Raw genomic sequence first — 23,494 nt, forward strand, 5'->3', positions numbered from 1 at the left:
ATATTTGCATTTCCTGTGAGGTTCTACTACGCTCAGAATTAGTTTTTTGAAATTTGACTAGATGTGTCTTGGAAAACTGCTCATACATGTTGAAATCAGTAAAAGGAATCAACACATCATACATAATTTCTGTGCCATATTTTACTTTGAGCATTTAGGGCTGTATGTGCATTTCTTATTGGATGTACTAAGTGGGCTCCAAATTGTTTTTTTTTCAGAGTTTGTCTGAAACACTACTTGAAAAGAGGATCAGTGTCTAAACATGTTGAGTTTAGTGAAAGAAAATAGCACATCATCTAGGTTATTGGAATAAAGCTTGCATTCTCTGTTCACAGCTAGATATTTGCATTTTCTGTGTGCACCTGCTATGCTCATAATTGTGTTTCTTTGATTGACAAGATGTGTCTTTGAAAACAGCTCTTAGTTAAAACATGTTGAATTTAATGAATGAAAGCAGCACTTCATATATTATTTGTGTGCCATATCTTGCTTTCAGTATTTAGGGCTGTATGAGGATATCTTTCTGAAAGTTCTGTGATTTGACATTTTTTTGAACATGTACAAAATGTGTTTTTGACAACTGATCAATGTCAAAGCATATTGAAATCAGTGTAAGAAAACAGCACATCATGTAAATTTTTGAGATATACCTTGCATTCATTGTTAAGCGTTACATATTCATGTTTTCTGTGTGAGCCTACTATGTTTAGAATTGTTTTTTTTCCTAAGATTTGACAAGGCGTGTGTTTGAAAACTACTTTACACCATTATTTGTGTGTCATATCATGCTTTTTAACATTTATGATTGTTTATGCATATCTCCCTGAAAGTGCTAACTTGGATTTGAAAAGATTTTCTGCAAGCTTGTTCTAAATGTATTTCTTAAAAGTGACTAATTTCAGGCCAGGCATCGTGGCTCACACCTGTAATCTTATTATTTTTGAGGCCAAGGTGGGTGGTCACAAGGTCAGGAGTTTAAGACCAGCCTGATCAACATGGAGAAACCCTGTCTCTACTAAAAATACACACACACACACAAAATTAGTGTGGTGGCACATGCCTGTAGTCCCAGCTGCTCAGAAGGCTGAGGCAAGAGAATCACTTCAACCCAGCAGGTGGAGGTTGCAGTGAGCTAAGATCATGCCACTGCACTCCAACCTAGGCAACACAGTGATATTTTGACTGAAAAAATAGTGGCTAATTGCAAAATATGTTTAATTCAGTGAAAAAACCCAGCACAACATGTAGCTTTTTGGCACAAAGCAAGTGATTACCTTTCCAAGCTAGATAATCACATTTTCTGTGTTGGTCTACTATCAGAATTGTGTGTTTTGAAATTTGACAAGTTGTGTCTTTAATAAGATGTGTTTAAAAAGTGATTGATGTCAAAACATGTTGAATTCATTGAAAGAAACCAGCACAACGTCTAGGCTTTTAGCAGAAAGCTTGTATTTAACTTTACAAGCTAGGTATTTTCATTTTCTTTGTGGGCCTACTATGCTCAGAATTATGTTTTCTGACATTTGACAAGATGTGTTTTATTTCTAACATTGTTCTTAGTTAATACATGTTGAAATCAGTAAAACAAAATAGTATATTATACATATTTTGTGTGTCATATCTTGATTTTAGCAGATTGGGCTGTATATGCATATCATTCTGGAAGGGCTAACTTGGCTTTGAAATTTTTTTTTCTGGGCTTGTATACAAAACGTGTTTTCGAAACGTGATCAAATTTTAAAACATGTTTAAATCAGTGAAAAACCCCAGCACAATATCTAGGCTTTTAGCACAAAGCTCGTTTTTATCATTTAGGGCTACATATTTGCATTTAGGGCTACATATTTGCATTTAGGTGGTATGTGCATAACTTCATGAAAGCAGTAATTTGGCATTGAAATATTTCTTTTTGAGATTGTACAAAACATGCTTTTGAAAAGTAATCAGTGGCTGAGAATGTTACGTTCAGTGAAATGAAACAGCACATCATCCAAGTTTGGGGTACAAAGCTAATATTTACGTTTTGGACTAGATATTTGTATTTTTTGTGTGGGTCTAGTATGCTCAGAATTGAGTTTTTCAAGATTTGAAAAGATGTGTCTTTGAAAACTGCTTTTATTTAATACATTATAAATTCAGTGAAAGAAAACAGCACATCATATATTATGTGTGTACCATATCATGCTTTTAGCATTTAGGGCTGGATATACATATCTTGCTGGAAGCACAAACTGGGCTCTGAATTTTTTTTTCTGGATTTCTACAAAACGTGTTTTTGAAAAGTGATCAAGGTCAAAATATGTTGAATTCACTGAAAGAAAACAGGACCTCATCTTTGTTTTTGCATTTTTCTTTTAGGTATAGATATTTACATTTTCCATGTGGGCCCACTATGCTAAGAGTTGTTTTTTTCTGAGATTTGACAGGATGTCTGTTTGCAAACTGTTCTTCACTAATACATGTTAAATTCAATGAAAGAAAACAACCCATCATACATTATTTATGTGTCACACTTTGCTTGACCCATTTAGGGCTGTATATGTATATCATCCTGGAAGTACTAACTGTGATCCAAAATGCTGTTTCTGAAGCTTGTACAAAATGTGCTTTTGAAAAGTGATCAATGTCAAAGTATGTTTAGTTCAGTGAAAGAAAACAGCACATCATCTAGGTTTTTGGCACAAAGCTTGTTTTGCCTTTCAGGGCTAGATATTCACCTTTCTTTTGTGTTGGCCTACTATTCTCAGAATTGCTTCTTCTGCTATTTGACAAAATGTGTCATTGAGAAATGCTTTTAGGTAATATATGTTGAATTCAGTGAAAGAAACCAGCACATCTTATATTATTTGTGTGCCATGTTTTGCTATTATCATTTAGAACTGTGTATGCATATCTTCCTGAAAGCACTAACTGGACTCTAAAATGATGTTTTGTAAGGCTGAACAAAACGTGTTTTTGAAAAGAATCAATGTCAATACGTGCTGAATTCTGTGAAAGAAAACAGAATATCACACAGGTTATCACATACAGCTTGCATTTAACTTTCAGGACAGGCTTTGCATTTTCTGTGTAAAGCTGTTACGCTAAGAGTTCATTTTTTCTGATATTTGACAAGATGTCTCTTTGAAAACTGCTCTTAGTTAATACCTGTTAAATTCAGTGTAAGAAAACAGCACATTATACATAATTTATGTCCTGTATCTTGCTTTTAGGATTTAGGTATATGTATGTATATACATATTATCCAGGAAGTGCTAGATGGGCTTCGACAAGTTTTTTGCTGACATTGTACAAAATATGATTTAAAAAAGTAAACAATGTCAAAACATGTTGAATTCAGTGAAAAAAAAACCCAGCACATCTTATTTATTTATTTATTTATTTATTTTGCATAAAGCTTGTGTTTTCAATCTAGGGCTAGATATTCATATTTTCTGTTTGGGTCTTCTGTGCTCAGAATTTTGTTATCTGAGACTGGACAATATAATTTTTTGAAAACTGCTCTCTGTTAATACATTTTGAATTCAGTGAGACAAAGCAGAACATCATAGATTGTTTGTATGCCATACCTTGCTTTCAGCATTTAGAGCTATGTATGTATATCTTCCAGGAAGAAGTAACTTGGCTGCAACAATTTCTTTTCTGAGCTTGTATAGAACATGTAGTGAACAGCATATTGTACATTATTTGTGTGCCATATCTTGCTTTTAGCATTTAGGACTGTACATGCATATTTTCCTGGAATCATTAACTGGGGCCCAAATGTTTTCTTTCTAAGCTTGTACATAATGTGTTTATGGAAGTGATCAATGTCAAACATGTTGAATTCAGTGAAAGAGAACAGCCCTTTATTTAGATTTTTGGCATAAATCTTACATTTACTTCTTAAGGCTAGAGAATCACATGTTCTGTGTGGCTTTACTATGCTCAGAAATGTGTTTCCTGAGATCTGACATGCTGCGTCTTTGAAAACTGCTCTTATGCATGTTAAAGTAAGTGAAAGAATACAGCACATCAACCATTATTTGTGTGCTGTATCTTGCTTCTAGCATTTAGGACTGTGTATGCATATCCTCCTGAAAGTGCTAAATGGCTTTGAAATAATTTTTTTCTGAGCTAGTAAAAAGTGTATGTTTAAAAGTGATCAATAACCAAACATCCTGAATTCAGTGAAAGAAATCTGCTTATTATAGACAATTTTGTCACAAAACTTTCATTTAGCTACCAGGACTGGATATTTGTATCTTTGTATAAGAGCTCACTGGGCTCATATTTATTTATTTTTATTTTTTATTGCATTTTAGGTTTTGGGGTACATGTGAAGGGCATCCAAGATTGTTGCATAGGTACACATATGACAGTGTGATTTGCTGTCTTCCTTTCCATCACCTATATCTTCTAGAAAACATGGGCTTTACAACTGTTTTTCTGCTGTTCTTAAAATGTGACTTCGGAGTATGAACAAAACCTATGTTTGAAAACTGTTCTAAGTTAAAATATGGTTAATTTAGTCAAAGAATAGAGCCCATCATCAAATTTTTGGCGCAAACCTTGTTATTAGCTTTTAGATCTGATATAGCCATTTTCTGTGAAGGCCTACTATGCTCAGAATATATATATGTGTATATATATGCTCAGAATATATATATGTATATATATGCTTAGAATATATATATATGTGTATATATATATTGAAATTTGACAAGATATGTCTTTGAAAACTTCTCTATATCTAGCCAAGGTAGAATTGAGTGAAAAGAAAGGCAAATCATATAGGTTTTCAAAACATAGCTTGCTTTTAGAATTTAGGGCAAAATATTTGCATTTTTTGTGATGTTCTACTACGTTTAGAATTGTGTTGTCTGAGACTTGACTAGATGTGTCTTTGAAAACTTCTCTGTTTATACGTGTTGAATTCAGTGAAAGAATTCAGCATGCACATCATACATTATTTTTGTGTCACATATTGGTTCCCAAAAGCTCCAATGGGGCTATAAAATGTTTTTTTCTCACCTTGTATAAAACGTGTTTCTGAAAAGTGATCAATATCAAAACACGTTTACTTCAGTAAAAGAAAACAGCACATTATCTAGGTTTTTGGCCCAAAGTTTGTGTTTAACGTTCAGGATAGATATTCGCATTTTCTGTGTTTAAGTCTACTTTGCTAAGAATTGTGTTTTCTGAGATTTGACAAAATGTGTCTTTGAAAACTGGTTTTAGTTAATACATGTTGAATTTGGTTACATAAAACAGCACATGATACAAAATTTGTATGCCATATCTTGCTTTTAGTATTTAGGGCTGTATATGCATATCTCTCTGAAACTTGGCTTTGAGGAGTTATTTTCTGAGCTCGTACAAAACGTGTTTTTCAAAAGTGATCAATGTTGAAATGTGTTGAATTCAGTTACAGAAAACAGCACATCATCTAGGATACTGGCACAAAGCTAGCATTTACTGTTTAGGGATAGATATTCAGATTTTCTGTGTGGGCTTACTATGCTCAGAATTGTGTTTTCTGAAATTTGACAAGATGTGTCTTTAAAAACTGCTGTTAGTTAACACATGTTGAATTCAGTGAAATGAAACAAACAGCACATCATATATCATTTGCATGTCATATTTTGCCCTTAGCATTTAGGGCTGTATATGCATATTTCCCAGAAATGCTAATTAGGCTACAAAATATATATTTTTCTGAGCTTGTACAAAACGTGTGTTTAAAAAATGATCAATGTCAAAACATACTGAATTCAGTTAAAGAACACAGCACATAATTTAGGTTTATGGCACAAAGCTTGTGTTTACTTTGAGAGCTAGATATTCACATTTTCTGTGTAATTGTATCTACATTATTTGTGTGCCGTATCTTTCTTTCAGCATTTAGGGTTTTTATGCATATCTTCCAGAAAGGGCTAATTTGGCACAGAAATATTTTTTTTCTGAGCTTGTACAAAATGTGTTTTTGAAAAGTGATCAATGTCAAAACATGTCGAATTAAAGGAACAAAAAAGCACATCACCTAGGTTTTTGAAACAAAGCTTGTGTTTACCTTTTAGAGCTAGATATTCACATTTTTTTCTGTAGGCCTACTAAGTTCAAAAATTCTGTGGGCCTACTTAGTTCAAAATTGTGTTTTAAGAGATTTGACAAGATGTGTCTTTAAAAAATGCTCTTAATACATGTTCAATCCAGTAAAGGAAACAGCACATCATACATTATTTCAGTACCATGTCTTGCGTTTAGCATTTAGAGCTGTTTATGTGTATCTTCCTGAAAGTGCTAACTAGGCTCCGAAATCCTTTTCTCTGAGCTTGTATGAATATGAATGGATTTCTGAAAAGTGATCAATGTCAACACATGTTGAATTCAATAAAAGAGGACAGCAAATCATCTAAGTTTTTGGAACAAAGTTTGGATTTACATTTTAGGGCTGGATATGCACATTTTCTGTGTGAGGCTATTATATTCAGAATTGTGTTTTTGAGTTTTGACAACATGTATCTTTAAAAACCGCTATTAATTAATACATAATGAATTCAGTGAAAAAACAACAGCACATCATACACTGTTTTTATGCCATAACTTACTTTCAGCATTTAGGGCTGTATATGCCTATCTTCCTAGAACAGCAAACTGGGCCCCACGATGTTTCTTTCTGAGCTTGTACAAATGTGTACAATGTCCAAATACATTGAATTCAGTGAAAGAAAACAGCATATCATCTAAACTTTTGGCATGAAGTTTGCATTTACATTTTAGGACTAGATATTCCCATTTTCTGTGCCATCCTCCTTTGCTTGGGATTGTGTTTCTTGAGATTTGACAAGATGTATCTTTGAAAATTGCTGTTAGTCAATGTATGTTGAATTCAGTAAAGTAAACAGCACATCATATATTATTTGTGTGCCATGTCTTGCTTTTAGCATTAGGGCTATATATGTATATATTTCTGAAAGTAGTAACTGGGCTTTAAAATATTTTTGCCTGAGCTTTTACAAAATGTATGTCTGAAAAGTAATCAATGTCAAAACATGTTTACTTCATTAAAAAGAAACAGCATATCATGTAGGTTTTTGGTAGAAAACTTGTGTTTAACTTTCAGGGCTTAGATACTTGCATTTTCTATGTGGGCCTACTATGCTTAGAATTGTGTTTTCTGACATTTGACAAGATGTGTCTTTGGAAACTTCTCTTGGTTAATACATGTTGAATTCAATGAAAGAAAACAGTACATCATATATTATTTGTGTGCCATATATTGCTTTTAGCATTTAGGGCTATATATGTATGTTTTCCTGAAGTGTTAACTTGGCTCTGAAGAGTTTTTTTCTGAGCTTGTACAAAACGTTTTTTCAGTTGGAGAAGTAGGTGAAATGGCTATTGCAAAAATTTTAACAGAAAATTTTGACTGTTAATGAGATTTAATCTAACCAATTCCCATGTTGCCTTTAACCTCCAACTGCCTTTACTCAATCCTGGGCTTGTGTTGAGCTAACTTTGGGAGACGTTTAGTTTATAGTTTAAATAAACTAAACTTTCCCCCCAAATGAACTGCCTTTGTAAATCTCATGAGAAGCTGTCAGGTTGTGACCATGAGAGGAGTCTGAATTCTGCTAAGATGTAGACAGAAACAATTACCAGCTGTTATTCCAAAGGCCACAGGGTTTGCAACTCCTAATTACTCCTGCAGATAACATCAATATTGTAGAACCTAAGGCTGGCCTTTTAATATATCTTTTCAGGTTTTTTGCATTGCTGAAGACAGATGACTTCACCCAGATCCACCAATCGGTCCTGTGGCCCCCCCACCCAGGAACCCACTCAGTGGAGGAGGACAGCTTCAGCTCCCTAAGACTTCATGTTTGACCCAATCAATCAGCACTTTTCTCTTCCTGGCCCCCTACTGACCAAACTATCCTTTAAAAACCCTAGTCTGTGAGTTTGACTAATAATAAAACTGGCTCCCATTCAGCCAGCTCTGCATGAATTAAACTTTCTCTATTGCATTCCTGTCTTAACAAATCAGCTGTATCTGGACACTGGGCAGAATGTATCTGGACACTGGATGACTACACATGTCCATATTAATCCAGCCATTACTGGAGGAATTTTGTAGGGGATTTCGGCTCTGGAAAGGATGGATTGGAGAATCTCTGTCCTCTGCAGACTGAAGTGTGCAGATTAATGTCAAGATAAACCTTGAGAAGCACAAGCTCAGGCCTTGGGGACTTCATTCATGTTATTTGCCTGCAGAATAGGAGGCTGCTGTGTCCATCCTCACAACTTGGTCCTCACTTATATGAGCCAACTGGGAATGCTCACTGTGATTCAGATCCACTTAGTTTCTAGAATGCCGAGGTAGGAAGTAATCATTAAAAGCATGTGAAGTATGTTACCCCAGGAGCTTAGTAGATTAGCTGTTGACTTTTTCCTCCTGTTGGATCTTAACCATTCATGGAAATTAATCCCCAAGGTCTCAAAACAGCCACCAGGGATTAATGTGCTCTGTTCACAGTCCTGGCATGTCGGGACTCAGGCCCAGTCCCTCAGGGAGAGGAAGGACACCCCCCATATTCACTTTCCTTGCTCCTCCCCAGCCGCCCTCCTGTTGGTTTGGATACAGCTACCCTGGGTTCAGCCCCTGCCTATTCCTCTAAAGTTGCTACCCAGAAGCAGGGAAAAAAGGGGTCTGCCACTGGTGATGTTGATAACCCCCAGAAGATGAACCTCACTGGGTGAACAGGTCAGCCACACACATTACAAAAAGGAAGGGCATCTGCCTCAACAAGAGAAGCAGGAGTCTAATCCTTATAAGCTAGCCTCCAGGGCATTCTTGCACATTCATTCCTTTGTGTATTCAGTTTTTCGACATATATTTAGCATTTCTAGTATGCTGGGACATTCCTTAGTTCTGACAACATGGAGACAAACATTGGGGCACTCTGATTCATAAAACAAATACTTTAAAGCCTGCAAAAAGACTTAGACAGCCACACACTAATCGTGGGGAACTCCAACATCTTACTGACAGCTTTAGATGGAGCATTGTGGTGAAAACTAACAAAGAAATTCTGGACTTAAATTTGACAAGACCAATTTGACTTAATAGTCTTATTATTTTGTCCAACTTACCACTGTGTCCCTTATAAGTGGGGTGCTTAGACCATTTACATTGAAGGTTAATATTGGTATGTGAGATGTTTATCTTGTCATTGTTTTGTAGACTCAATTATGTAGTTGCTTTATAGGGTCATTGGATGATGTACTTAAGTGTGTTTTATGTTAGTAGTACTCTACCCAACAAACACAAAATATATATTCTTCTCATCTGCGTATAGAACATACTATAAGACTGACCACATGCTGGGCCATAAGGCAACTTTTGCATAATTAAAAAAATAAAAATTGTACTCTCAGACCACAGTGCAATAAAAATAGAACTTACCACCAAGAATAACTCTCAAAACCACACAATTATATGGAAATTAAACCACCTGCTCTTGAATGACTTTTTGGTAAACAATAAAATTAAGGCAGAAATAAAAGATTCTTTCAAATTAATGAAAAGAGAGACAGAACATGCCAAAATCTCTGGGATACAGCAAAAGCAGTATCAAGAGGAAAGTTTAGAGCACTAAATGCATATACCAAGAGGATAGTAAAATCACAAATTGTTTAACATTGTATCAAAGGAACTACGTAGACAAGAACAAATTAATCCCAAATCTAGCAGAATTAAAGAAATAAAATCAGAGCACAACTGAATGAAATTGAGATGCAAAAGATTGTACAAAAGATCAACAAAACCCAAAGTTTGTTCACAGAAAATATAAACACAATTGATAGACTGCTAGCTATATTAACAAAGTAACAAAAGGGAATTCCAAAAGAGGCACAATCAGAAATGACAAAGATGACACTACTACTGATTCCACAGAAATCCAAAGATCTTCAGAGACTATTATGCACACAAACTAGGAATTCTAGAGGAACCTGATGAATATCTGGAAAAACACAACCTCCCAAGAATGAATCAGGAAGAACTTGAAATCCTGAACTTTCCAATCTTGAGTTGCAAAATTGAAGCAGAAATAAAAACCCGCTAAGCAAAAAAAGTCCAGGATTAGATGGATTTACAGCTGAATTCTACCAGATGTACAAAGAAGAGCTGGTACCACTTCTATTGATATGATTCCAAAAAATAGAGAAGGGACTCCTCCTTAACTCATCTGTGAAGCCAGCATCACCCTGTTATCAAAACCTAGCAGAGACAAAACCAAAAATGAAAACTACAGGCCAATATCCCTGATGAACTTATAAACAAAAATTCTCAACAAAATATTAACACTAGTGAACTTAATCTAGCAGCACATCCAAAAGTTAATTCACCATAAAAAAGTAGGTTTGATTTCTGCAATCAAGGGTGTTTCAACATATGCAAATCAATAAATGCAATTTACCACATAAACATAATTAAAAGCAAAACCCACAGCATCATCTCAAAGGATGCAGAAAAAGCTTTTGATAAAATTCAACATCCCTTCATGTTAAAAACCCTCAACAAAGTAGGCATCAAAGAAACATATCTCACAATATTAAGGGCTATGATAAACCAACAGCCAACATTATATGGAATGGGCAAAAGCTGGAAGCAGTTCCCTTGAGAACTGTAACAAAATAGAATTCCCATTCTCACCATTCCTATTCAGTGTTGTACTGAAAGTCCTAGCCAGGGCAATCAGGCAAGAGGAAGAAATATAAGGCATCCAAATAGAAGAAGGAGAAGTCAAACCATTTCTCTTCATTGATGATATAATTCTATACCCCAAACTCTAAAGACTTCACCAAAAGGCTTCTTTTTTTTTGCCTGGCTTATTTCACTTATTTATTTATTTATTTATTTTGTTGTACTTTAGCTTCGGGGGTACATGTGCAGATCATGCAGGATTGTAGCATAGGTACACACATGGCAACGTGGTTTGCGGCCTCCATCCCCCGTCACCTACATCTGGCATTTCTCCCCATGTTATCCCTCCCTGACCTCTCCACCCTACCCCCACTGTACCTCCCTTGCTCCCCCAAACAGACCCCAGTGTGTGATGCCCCAGTTCCATTCATGCTGTTGCAAATGACTCTTGTTTTTTTTATGGCTAACACTCCATTGTGCATAAGTACCATATTTTCTTTATCCAATTATCTGCTGATGAAAACTTAGATTACTTACAATTCTTGGATATTGTGAATACCATTACAACAAACGTGGAAGTGCAGATATCTCTTTGATGTATTTCTTTCCTTTCTTTCGGATTTGTGCTCAGAAGTGGGATTGCTGGATCATATGGTAGGCTCTATTTTTAGTTTTGTTAGTAACCTCCAAACTATTCTCTATAGTGGTTGTACAAATTTGCTTTCCCACCAAGAGTGTATGAGAGTTCCCTTTTCTCCAAACTTGTCACCCTTTGATATTCCCCGTCTTTTGAATATAAGCCATTTTAACTGGAGGAAGATGACATCTCATTGTAGTTTTGATTTGCATTTCTCTGATGATCAATGATATTGAACACCTTTTAATATGTCTTTTTTCCAGTTGTATATCTTTTCTTTTGGGAAATGTCTATTCAAATCTTTTACCCATTTTAAAATCAAATTTTTAAGCTGTTTTCTATAAAACTGTTTGTGTTCCTTATATAATCTTATATATTTCCTTATATAATCTTTTATATTTCCTATTCTGTGGGTTGTTTTTTGTTGATTGTTTCCTTTGCTGTGCAGAAGATTTTTAACTTTTTTTTTTACTTAGATGCAGGCTCACATTTATTTAGTTAATTAATTTTTTATTGTATTTTAGACAGATATGAGGCCAACAAACATATGAAAAAATGCTCATCATCACTGGTCATCAGAGAAATGCAAATCAAAACTACATTGAGATACCATCTCACACCAGTTAGAATGGCGATCATTAAAAAATCTGGAGACAACAGATGCTGGAGAGGATGTGGAGAAATAGGAACACTCTTACACTGTTGGTGGGAGTGTAAATTAGTTCAACCATTGTGGAAGACAGTGTGGCAATTCCTCAAGGACCTAGAAATAGAAATTCCATTTGACCCAGCAATCCCACTACTGGGTATATATCCAAAGGATTATAAATCGTTCTACTATAAGGATACATGCACACGAATGTTCACTGCAGCACTGTTTACAATAGCAAAGACCTGGAACCAACCCAAATACCCATCGATGATAGACTGGACAGGGAAAATGTGGCACATATACACCATGGAATATTATGCAGCCATCAAAAATGATGAGTTTGTGTCCTTTGTAGGGACATGGATGAACACTGTCTCCCACAATGGCTAAACTAATTTACACTCCCACTAACAGTGTAAAAGTGTTCCTATTTCTCCACATCCTCTCCAGCATCTGTTGTCTCCTGATTTTTTTTTTTTTTTGAGACGGAGTTTTGCTCTTGTTACCCGGGCTGGAGTGCAATGGCGTGATCTCGGCTCACTGCAACCTCTGTCTCCTGGGTTCAAGCAATTCTCCTGCCTCAGCCTCCCAAGTAGCTCGGACTACAGGCATGCACCACCATGCCCAGCTAAATTTTGTATTTTTAGTAGAGACGGGGTTTCACCATGTTGACCAGGATGGTCTCGATCTCTTGACCTCGTGATCCACCCGTCTTGGCCTTAATGATCGCATTTTTTCGTATGTTTGTTGGCCTCGTATATGTGTTCTTTTGAAAACTGTTCATATCCTTTGCCCACTTTTGAATGGGTTTGTTTGTTTGTTTTCTTGTAAATCTGTTTTAATTCTTTGTAGATTCTAGGTATTAGTCCCTTTTCAGATGGGTAGATTGCAAAATTTTTTCCCCATTCTGTTGGTTGCCGGTTTGCTCTAATGATTGTTTCTTTTGCTGTACAGAAGCTCTGGAGTTTAATTAGATCCCATTTGTCTATTTTGGCTTTTGTTGCCATTGCTTTTGGTGTTTTAGCCATGAAGTTCTTGCCTATGCCTATGTCCTGAATGGTTTTGCCTAGGTTTTCTTCTAGGGTTTTTATGGTGTTAGGACTTATGTTTAGATTTTTAATCCATCTGGAGTTAATTTTAGTGTAAGGTGTCAGGAAGGGGTCCAGTTTCTGCTTTCTGCACATTGCTAGCCAGTTTTCTCAACACCATTTATTAAACAGGGAATCGTTTCCCCATTGCTTGTTTTTGTCCAGTTTGTCAAAGATCAGATGATTGTAGATGTGTAGTGTTGCTTCTGAGGCCTCAGTTCTGTTCCATTGGTCCATGTCTCTGTTTTGATACCAGTACCATGCTGTTTTGATTACTATGGCCTTGCAGTATAGTTTGAAGTCAGGCAGTGTAATGCCTCCAGCTTTGTTCTTTTTGCTTAGGATTGTTTTGGCTATGCGGGGCTCTCTTTTGGTTCCATATGAAGTTTGAAGTGGTTTTTTCCAGTTCTGTGAAGAAGGTCAATGATAGCTTGATGGGGATAGCATTGATCTATAAATTACTTTGGGCAGTATGGCCATTTTCATGTTGTTGATTCTTCCTAACCATGAGCATGAAATGTTTTTCCATGTGTTTGTGTCCTCTCTTATTTCCTTGAGCAGTGGTTTGTTGTTCTCGTTGAAGAGGTCCTTTACATCCTTTGTTAGGTGTATTCCTAGGTATTTTATTCACTTTGTAGCAATTGTGAATGGGAGTTCACTTTTGATTTGGCTCTCTGTTTATCTCTTATTGGCGTATACGAATGCTTGTGATTTCTGCACATTTATTTTGTATCCTGAGAGTTTGCTGAAGTTGCTTATCAGTTACAGGAGATTTTGGGCTGAGACAATGGGGTATTCTAAATGTAAAATCATGTCATCTGCAAAGAGACAATTTGACTTCCTCTTTTCCTAACTGAATACACTTTATTTCTTTTTCTTGCCTGATTGCTCTGGCTAGAACTTCCAATACTATATTGAATAGGAGTGGTGAGAGAGGGCATCCTTGTCTAGTGCCAGATTTCAAAGGGAATGCTTCCAGTTTGTGCCCATTCAGTATGATACTGGCTGTTGGTTTGCCATAAATAGCTTTTATTATTTTGAGATATATTACATCAATACCTAGTTTATTGAGGGTTTTTAGCATAAAGGGCTGTTGAGTTTTGTTGAAGGCCTTCTCTGCATCTATTGAGATAATCATGTGATTTTTGTGTTTGGTCTGTTTATGTGTTGGATTACACTTATAGACTTGCATATGTTGAACCAGCCTTGCATCCCTGGGATGAAGCCTACTTGATCGTGATGAATAAGCTTTTTGGTTCACTGTTGCAGTCAGCTTGCCAGTATTTTATTGAAGATTTTTGCATCTATGTTCATCATAGATATTGGCCTGAAGTTTTCTTTTTCAGTTGAGTCTCTGCCCAGTTTTGGTATCAGGATGATGTTGGTCTCATAAAATGAATTGGGGAGGATTCCCTCTTTTTGTATTGCTTAGAATAGTTTCAGAAGGAATGGTACTAGCTCCTCTTTGTACATCTGGTGGAATTTAGGTGTAAACCCATCTGGACCTGGATGTTTTTTGGTTGGTAGGCTATTAATTGCTGCCTCAACTTCAGCCCTTTTTATTGGTCTACTCAGGGTTTCAACTTCTTCTTGGTTTAGTCTTGGGAGGGTGTAAGTGTCCAGGAATTTATATGAAATACCATTTGACCCAGCAATCCCATTACTGGGTATATACCCAAACGATTATACATCATTCTATTATAAAGACACAAGGACATGTGTGTTCACTGTAGCACTGTTTACAATGGCAAAGACTTGGAACCAACCCAAATGCCCATCAATGATAGACTGGATAAGAAAATGTGGCACATATACACCATGAAATACTATGCATCCATAAAAAGGATAAGTTCATGTCCTTTGTAGGGACGTGGATGAAAATGGAAACCATTATTCTCAGCAAACTGACACAAGAACAGAAAACCAAACACCACATGTTCTCACTCATAAGTGGGTGTCGAACAATGAGAACACATGGACGCAGGGAGGGGAATATCACACACTGGGGTCTGTTTTGGGGTGGGGTTCTATGGGAGGGATAGCAGGGGTTTGGGGGTTTGGGGAGAGATAGCATTAGGAGAAATACCCAATGTAGGTAACGGATGAATGGATGCCACAAACAACCATGGCATGTGTATACCTATGGAACAATCCTGCACGATCTGCGGATGTATCCCAGAATTTAAAGTATAATAATAAAAGATAAAAAATAGATACACGTAACATAAAAAAGAATACAATTATGTAGATACCTTGATTTTATTTTATTAAAGCCAATTTCAGAATTCTGATCTCCAAAATTCTAAGATACTGTATTTGTGTTGTTTAAGCCACTGGCTATAGTCCTTTATTACAGCACCAACAGAAAACTAATTCACTGCATTTGCTGCATGCACAAATTTATAGTTTTACCAATTATTGCCTTTAAATATTTTAGAATATCCATTATAATGTCTTCTTTCATCATAGGTTTTTAGAAGTTCATTTTTTTCTGTGTGATATTATGTCCAAATGAAGGCTATTTTTCTTACAAATAGATTTAGATTAAATAATGTGGTCTGTTTGATGATAATCCTGTGACACATGCAGCTTAGAATTTCATCACTTATTCTAGATTTAATGCACGGTCTAGTGGACATACATAAAATATTAGACTCTAAGAAAGGAAGGTTGAAATATTACATAAACTAAAAGTGCATCAAGTTTTTATTTTTTGCTACTTATATTTTATATATCTATGTTGATCTTTTTTAAAAAATGCCTTTTTGCTCAAACAATTACTGAGAGAGTGTTAGATTCTTTTCATATAATTGAATTGTGCCTTTTGTAAAAAGAATGCTTCTGAGTTTTCTTGTAACGTACAACATGTAAAATACATGACCTCTTTTCACCTGAAAAGCAGTATAGTATGGAAGGGACCAAAACACACAAACAAAACCCTTCATTGATATAATTGGAACTACAGCAAAAACAAATACAAAGCACCTGCTGTATGCAAGAATCCTGCTGGGCCCTGTGGTACCTGCTCCAGCTAATTTCCATGAAAACCTGACCGACTAGGACAGATAAGAAGACTGAAGGCCAAAGAGGTGAGGGCTTGTGGCAGGTGGCAGAACTAGGGCTGAACAAGGTTTGCCTTCTCTAAAGCCCAAGCTGTGGGGTGCAGAGCAAGGGCCACAGAAGGCCTGTGCCCTCCTCAGAGAAGTGTCCTGCTCCCACCTGCCCTCTGCAGCCTACTTGGGTTGGCATCATAGAAGCAGCCTCTCCCCAGCTGCAGCAAGCCCAGTGGTGCCAGCACAGAGGCCATCTGAGTCCTCAGGAGAGGGCTACCAGCAGGGGCTTGTGGGACTCATCCAGGTGGCCACCAGGGTGTTGGTCACCAGAAGGTGTGAGATGTCCTCCACATCCAGCTCATTGGCAGTGTGGCTAGCTGGTGCATACCGTGGGACTTCCCTGTGGGGAGAGTGGCTCAGGGTGGGCTGGCCCCTTCCCCACACCTTCTTGCCTATCCAGCTGATTGGGCCATAGGTAAATCCTGTACCTATGCACCTGGCCTGGGTAGCTTCTTTTCCACAGGACTGTAGAGACCTGTGTCCCTTTTCATGGACCCCCACACCATACCATCCCCAGAACCCACAGCTGCTGTTTGCAGTGTGCAGCCATCAGCCTTACCTTCCCCTCAATATCTCCATTGCTCTGTGGAGAAGGCACTTTACAGATGACAGGAAACTTTCTTTTCTGCAAAAATTTGGATTAGCAATATGGCCTTGCTGGGCTCTGGACCCATGGGTGTGATGGCAGGCAGAGCAAGGTAACATAGGGGCTACATGTGACAAGTTTCTGTGTCCATGTGGGAATGTTGGGAATGTTCACAAATTCTCACTGGGAAAAGGGGTCAAAGCCTCAATTTTGACAATTTCCAGATACTAATATAATAGCTTCAAATCACATAAAGAAGAAAGTTCTTCCTCACCAGCAAACAAAAGCCACACAAATTAAGCAACTGGGAGGCAGAAGAAGTATGTGTGTGTGTGTTTGTGTGTGTTTGTGTGTGTGTGTGTGTGTGTGTGTGTGTGTGTGTGTGTTTGGTGAGGTGGAGGCTGACATCAATGATGCCCCCAAGACATCCCCAGTCTCAGTGGTTTTAAAGTTGTTAAAACTCCTTCCTGTGACCTCCCAGCAGTCAGAGGAGTACTCATCAAAATAGCTGAGGGTTCACCCATTAGGTTGGCAAGGAATTTGCAAAGTGAGCATCAGGGCTGGGTGGAGTACAGGTGACCAGATGGTTACGGGGACAGCTCCTGAAGTCAAGAATCCTACAGGTGACAGTGCTCCTTGATCCAGGAGCTCCCTATCTGTCTCCATCTTAAGGAGAAAACTTCGTGGAGACAGGATGTCACTCATGAGGTGTTACAACTGAGAGCAAAAATCCAGGACTCTCCAATGGAATGAAAAATAGCACATGCATAGGATGGACCATGGGGCTGCCAGGAAATATAATCAGCAAGAAAGGGGATTTTCTTTTTTTTTTTTGTTTCCATTTATTTTATTGCATTTTAGGTTTTGGGGTACATGTGAAGAACATGCAAGATTGTTGCATAGGTACACACATGGCAGTGTGATTTGCTGCCTTCCTCCCCATCACCTACATCTGGCATCTCTCCCCTTGCTATCTCTCCCCAACTCCCCACCCACTCCGTCCCTCCCCTATTTCCCCCCAACTGATCCCAGTGTGTAGTGCTCCCCTCCCTGTGTCCATGTGTTCTCACTGTTCAACACCCACCTATGAGTGAGAACATGCAGTGTTTGATCTTCTGCTCTTATGTCAGTTTGCTGAGAACGATGGTTTCCAGGTTCATCCATGTCCCTACAAAGGACACAAACTCATTGTTTTTTATGTCTGCATAATATTCCATGGTGTATATGTGCCACATTTTCCCTGTTCAGTCTATCATCGATGGGCATTTGAGTTGGTTCCAGGTCTTTGCTATTGTAAACAGTGCTGCAATGAACATTCGTGTGCACGTGTCCTTATAGTAGAATGATTTATAATCAAGAAAGGGGATTTTCATGATCTATTGAGTATAAAACGTAGGACATAAACGGCATCCACAGCACAAACTCAATTTTCTGGGGTAGATTTTATATGCACCCACAAAAAGACCAGAAGGAAATGTGAGCAGTGGGAGAATGGGTACATTTCATTGTTTCCTTTCCATTTTTGAGTTTCCAATTTTCTTTGGTGAGGAAGCCCATGATACATCATGGCATTTGAGATGGAGTATCCTAACATCTAAGCCCCGGAGCTAAATCTGTCAATGATGGTTAGGGAAAATCACTCCAGCACTCTGCCTCAGTTTGCTCATCCAAAAAATAGAAACACATCCTTCCCTACCTCAAAGAAGACCACAGTGAAACAGCAGCTCTCCAATGCATGTGCTCTGGCTGGCTTATGCTCTTCCTGCACAGTGGGGTTGTCTATCTCCACAGCCTTATGCCCTGCACCTTCTAAAACCCTGATTCCGGTCTGAGCTGCAGCATCCTGCAGCCCTCCTCCTGCAGCAGCCCCCACTGGTTTCCAGGCACACAGATTGTGACACAGTCTAGCATGCCCAGAACACACTACCAGCCAGCACCTGTAGCAGCCTGCAGCTGCACAACCACACAGTAGCCACTTGGGTATGGCACCCCCTGCTCCACCACTTCCTGGAAGTCTTCCTGGATGCACCATGAATTTCCTGCTGGCCAGCAATGTCCTCGGCCTTTGGGTGCTCTGAGATGAAGTTCTGGAGGGTGCTGACTGCAGGATGAGGTAGGGGTGTGGCAACTGAATGCAGCCAGGTTGAAGGTGATGGGAGGCCAGGAATGCTCAGGATGGTGCTGGTCCGTCTCTTGGCAGAGGCAGGCCATGAGTTTCTTCGCTGACATTATGCCTGTGGCCCCAGGAGGCCCATGTCCAGTCTTCATGGCACCTGGGGGACAGAGAATGCAGTCAGTGCACAGGGGTCGGCCAGTCCACACCCCATGGCCATTCATGCCCAGCCTTAAGCTACCTCCTTCTTTCTCCTACTGAGACCCCAGGGTCAGTGTAGACCTCACTGCATGAAAACTGGGAGATCCAGCCGTTAAGGGACATTTGTGGTGCTCCCTCAATAGGTGGTCTCCATGGGCTGGGGTTGGGGTCTACCAGGCTCACTCTTAGCCCACTGTTTACCTTAAGGACCTCAGCATCCTCCTCTGCAGAATGGGATGGTGACCCTGCCCAGCTTAGTTCCCTCTAAGAACACCTGACCGCTGAGTGCCCAGGTGGGAAAGGTCTGGGTGCCCTGAGGAGTCAGGTAACAGTGATAGGACCTTTGCCCCTGCCCCTTGCCCCTCCCAGCACTGGACCACACAGGAAGGCAGAATTCCCCAACCCCAAACCCTATCAATCCAGGAAGCCTTCTCAGCTGGACCCAGGGCCACACCTCTGCCCATCAGCTCACGCCTGGGCCAGGCAGGGCAGGGTGGATGCATCTGCTTGGCTCTTGGGTGTGTTCAAGTAGCCACCTTTGCCCACCTGGGAGACTCAAGTTCTGAGGTCGAATTCCAGGGATCAACACCTGGCACTCCCTTCTTCCCGATTCCCAAACCTCCTGATTGGAAGAACTCCCTCTGCACAGCCCTTTCTTTCAGGGTCCCAAAGTGCCTGTGAGCAGGTGGCCCCCGATCTCCTCTCTGTGACACCCACAGACTCACAGACACCCACTCATGCAGACAGGCACCGTCTCCTGCAGCTCTGAGGCTGAGCTGGCTGGACCTTGGTGAAGGACAAGGCCCTGGCGACCGAGACGCTCTCATTGGTGTCTGGGAACATAGGGGTGGTGGCGCCGGCCCAGGAGCGAATTCTGCAAGATGCTGCCTACCAGTGTGCTTGGGGGTGGTGGATCCCAGGGATTTCTGGGACAGTGTCCACTCCTTGGGAAGTCTGGCTGCTCCGTGGCACCCCTCTGTGGCGAGGCTCACCCAAATCCATGTCTGGCCCACCTCGCCCCAACCAGGCTCCACTGGGCAGCCTCAGGGCTGAGAACCCTGAATTCACAGGGAGGATGGAGGTGTGGGATCTCTAAGCATTTGCAGGGTGGAGCTACGCCACACCCCGGGCTCATCCTCAGCCCTGCCCAGGCATCCCCAGCCTCATGCTCCCAGAGGTGAGGAAGGGGCTTCAGGAAGGTGGGGGCTACTTCCCTGCCCAGCACCTTCGGGCTCCAAATTCGAACCTGGGAACTCTGCCTTGGCTGACTTGGGGACCCCTTCAATGCTTAGCCTTCCCCTCTCTTGCTGCAGGGCCCTCCACCCAAGCTCCTTGACTCTTTCCACGTGGCCCTGGGTTCCCCCGTCTCCACAGGCTGCTCCCTGCACCAGCAGGTGGGACTGGACCCTTCCCTGCACATCCAGCTTCCCTCGGTCTTCCTCCGTCTGGCCCGGGCACCTGCTCCTCTGGCCCTAGGCTGTGAGGGGACAGCTTTCTCTTAGGTCCGCCTCTCCCGTCGTCAGTGTCCTGAGCTCCGCTGACTGCAACCCTTGGACGGCACGGCAGGCCTAGTGACAAGCTGTCGTTGGCATCTGCGGCTCCAGGCACTCAGGCACGTGGCGCTGCCTACGCGCGTCATGCGCAGCGGCGCCGGGGGATGCGCGCGCGCGGGCGCGGGGGATGCGCGCGCGCGGGCGCGGGGAGTCTGCCTAACGGCTTTGCTCCGGCGCGTCTGCTTCTCTTCCGAGAGGCTGAGCGTCGCCGGGTGTCTTGGCTGGCGGCTGTGGTGGGCGTGATTTGCTTACTCATATAGGGTTCCGGAGGCGGCGAAAAGCCCAGCGGGGCTGGGGTGTCTCCGAAGCCGGCAGACGGAGCTATGAAGAAGACCTCCGGCTTTAGGTGGGGGAAGGGCGGGCTGCCCTGGGGCTTGGTCGGCAGCCTCATGGGGGTGGGCGCGGGCGCCGGGAGTGAGAGTGAGCACAGCGCCTCCTCCGAGTCCCGGCGCCGCGACCCGCGCACGACCACCGGCAGGCCCCAGGCAGCTGACTGCTGCGACCGGACGCCCCCGGCGCCGCAGAGCCTTTCTTTGCGGAAGCGTGGCGTGGTCGGCAGAGACAAGAAGAAACGGTAATAGGAACTGGAGCCGGGTGGGGGAGGGAGGTGGGCGGGTGGGGGAGGGACCCCCTTTCCTGCTCCAGGCCCACCCCTGTCCCCGAGGGCGCTGGGCTTTGTTCCCTCTGCAGCCCGCAGCACCCAGTGTGGCAGCATGGCAGGAGTGCCAAGGTCATCATGATGAGCAGCACAATAAAAGCAAAACTTTAGCTGGTCGGATCATCTCATAATTCCCCTTACTTTACTGAAAGTTTTAGTGCTGTAACTAAAAAATAAAAAAAAACTATACCTAGCTTTTTATTTTTATTGTACACATTTTAAACAATGCTATAAATATTATGGAAACAAGCATCATGAGAAAAATAATTTTTATATCAACTTCTGGGCTAAAAATTCTTTGGATAAAATCTCATATCCCTTTTATATCTGCATACATCTATGTATATAAGTTATTTCATGGCTAACCTTAAAAGGATCCTGTGAAGTGAGAGGATGGTTCCCTGTTCTTGAGTAGGAAGACTGTTTTTCCTTGAGATGTGAACTCTATGTTTATCCATTTTAGATAAAAGTAAAAACATCAAGGTTTTAAGATTTTGGGGTTACACAGCTACCTTTTACTGTTACGATGACATTAAGAAAATTTTTGTAATGGACTAAAACTTGCCCTTCTGTATATCAAAGTGTGATATTAAGTTCCATTTACTAAAAGAGGAGAAGACAGATAAATTTGTGGAATGGAATAAAAAAATGTACGAACACTGAATTATATGTAAGATTTTAGAAACTGATCATGATGACATTTCATATGTGTAGGAAAAGATGAGTTATGCATAAATGAAATGTCTGTTAATTGGAGAAAATCAGCTAGATTTTTTATTACAAAAATAAGTTATTGATAGAATATCCATAAATACCTAAATATACAAAATTGGAAAATACCAGAAGAAAACACGAATGCCTATTTATACATAAATGTTTTTATGTTGACAAACACCTTCCTATGAATGCATTCTGCAGGTTGGTTTAGAAAACAAATTAAAACTCCCTTTATAGCAGAAAAAAGTTAACAAAATGAAAGACAACATACTTGCAAAATACTCACATTATATACATACAGACATATATTACTTCCAATGAAAAATGTATCTTCGTTTTACAGAGAAATTTTTAAAGAAGTGAGAACTATAATTCAAAATTGGTCAAAGTACTTTTGTCCAGATCTACTATTGATCTGGGAAAAAGTACTTAGTGTTCGTGGTAAGAGAAGGAATTCAAGGTAGAAGAGGAATGAAATACTGCTTTTTATCCACAAAGTTTGTGAGGATAAAGAGCAGTGGTACTTACACTACTGCTTGGAGTTTAAGTTGCTGATAACTTTTTAAATAACCAGTTGGTGGTGAGCATCACTCTAAAAAGGTATGTATCCTTTTCCCATCAATTCCATTATACTAAAATAGTTTCAGGAAATAATTAGAGATGCATGCAATTCATTTTTCTCAGCACTGCTTCCAATAGCAATGTATTAAGGAGAGGGTAAATAAATAAAGGATTTTATAAATAAATTTCAGTGCATCCATTTGATGAAATTGTATGTAACTATTGAAGGTGGCAATAGGTACATATGTATATTGACATGGGAAGATGTACTTTGATACATGAGGTGAGAAAAATATCAATTTGATTATACATACACACAAGAATGGTCTTGTCGTAGCTGAAAGTGTACAGAAAGTGTGATAAAGTTTTGTTGTTTTGGGGCATTTGTATTATAAGTGATTGATTTTCCTTTTCCTTATTGTGATATCCACAATGGGTATGTACAACAGGTTTAGTAAAAGTTTATTATTAGTGAACTAAACCTAGGTAAGAACAGGGATGTGAATCTTGAACAAATAAAAACAAGTTTTTGCTTTCTATTAATTTTCTTTTTGTGTGTATTGGTGTCTTCTGCCAAGGTTTAGCCTCTTCAGAAGTACAGGGAATCTTTTAAACTGTGCTTGTAGATTGTATTGTACCTATTTTTAAAATCATATACATGTCTTATTATGAATAGATTTATTACATACATGCAAACAATTATAGTTTAATCATATTATTTTAGTGGTGTCCTTATGCAAATAAAAATTAGCAAATATAAATTATTTTCTGTTGCACAAATATTATGTATCTTGTTTTCTTTAAAAATACTGAACTCCTCAAATATATTTATGTATTCTTTTAATCCATTTATTCATCTGACATAACCTGAGTACCCACGATGTGTTCTACTGTCTCTCAGGACCCTTCCAAGCTTAAAAACTTC

General features: G+C 39.7%; 1 pseudogene; it reads right to left on the reverse strand.

Moving 5' to 3' along the window:
* Positions 1–21,348, reverse strand: part of LOC108317608 — a 38,549-nt pseudogene extending 17,201 nt beyond the window's left edge.
* Between the last annotated feature and the right edge of the window lie 2,146 nt (positions 21,349–23,494).

Source organism: Cebus imitator, unplaced genomic scaffold (genome assembly GCF_001604975.1).
Source record: "Cebus imitator isolate Cc_AM_T3 unplaced genomic scaffold, Cebus_imitator-1.0 Scaffold204, whole genome shotgun sequence".
In the NCBI taxonomy this organism is placed as follows: domain Eukaryota; kingdom Metazoa; phylum Chordata; class Mammalia; order Primates; family Cebidae; genus Cebus; species Cebus imitator.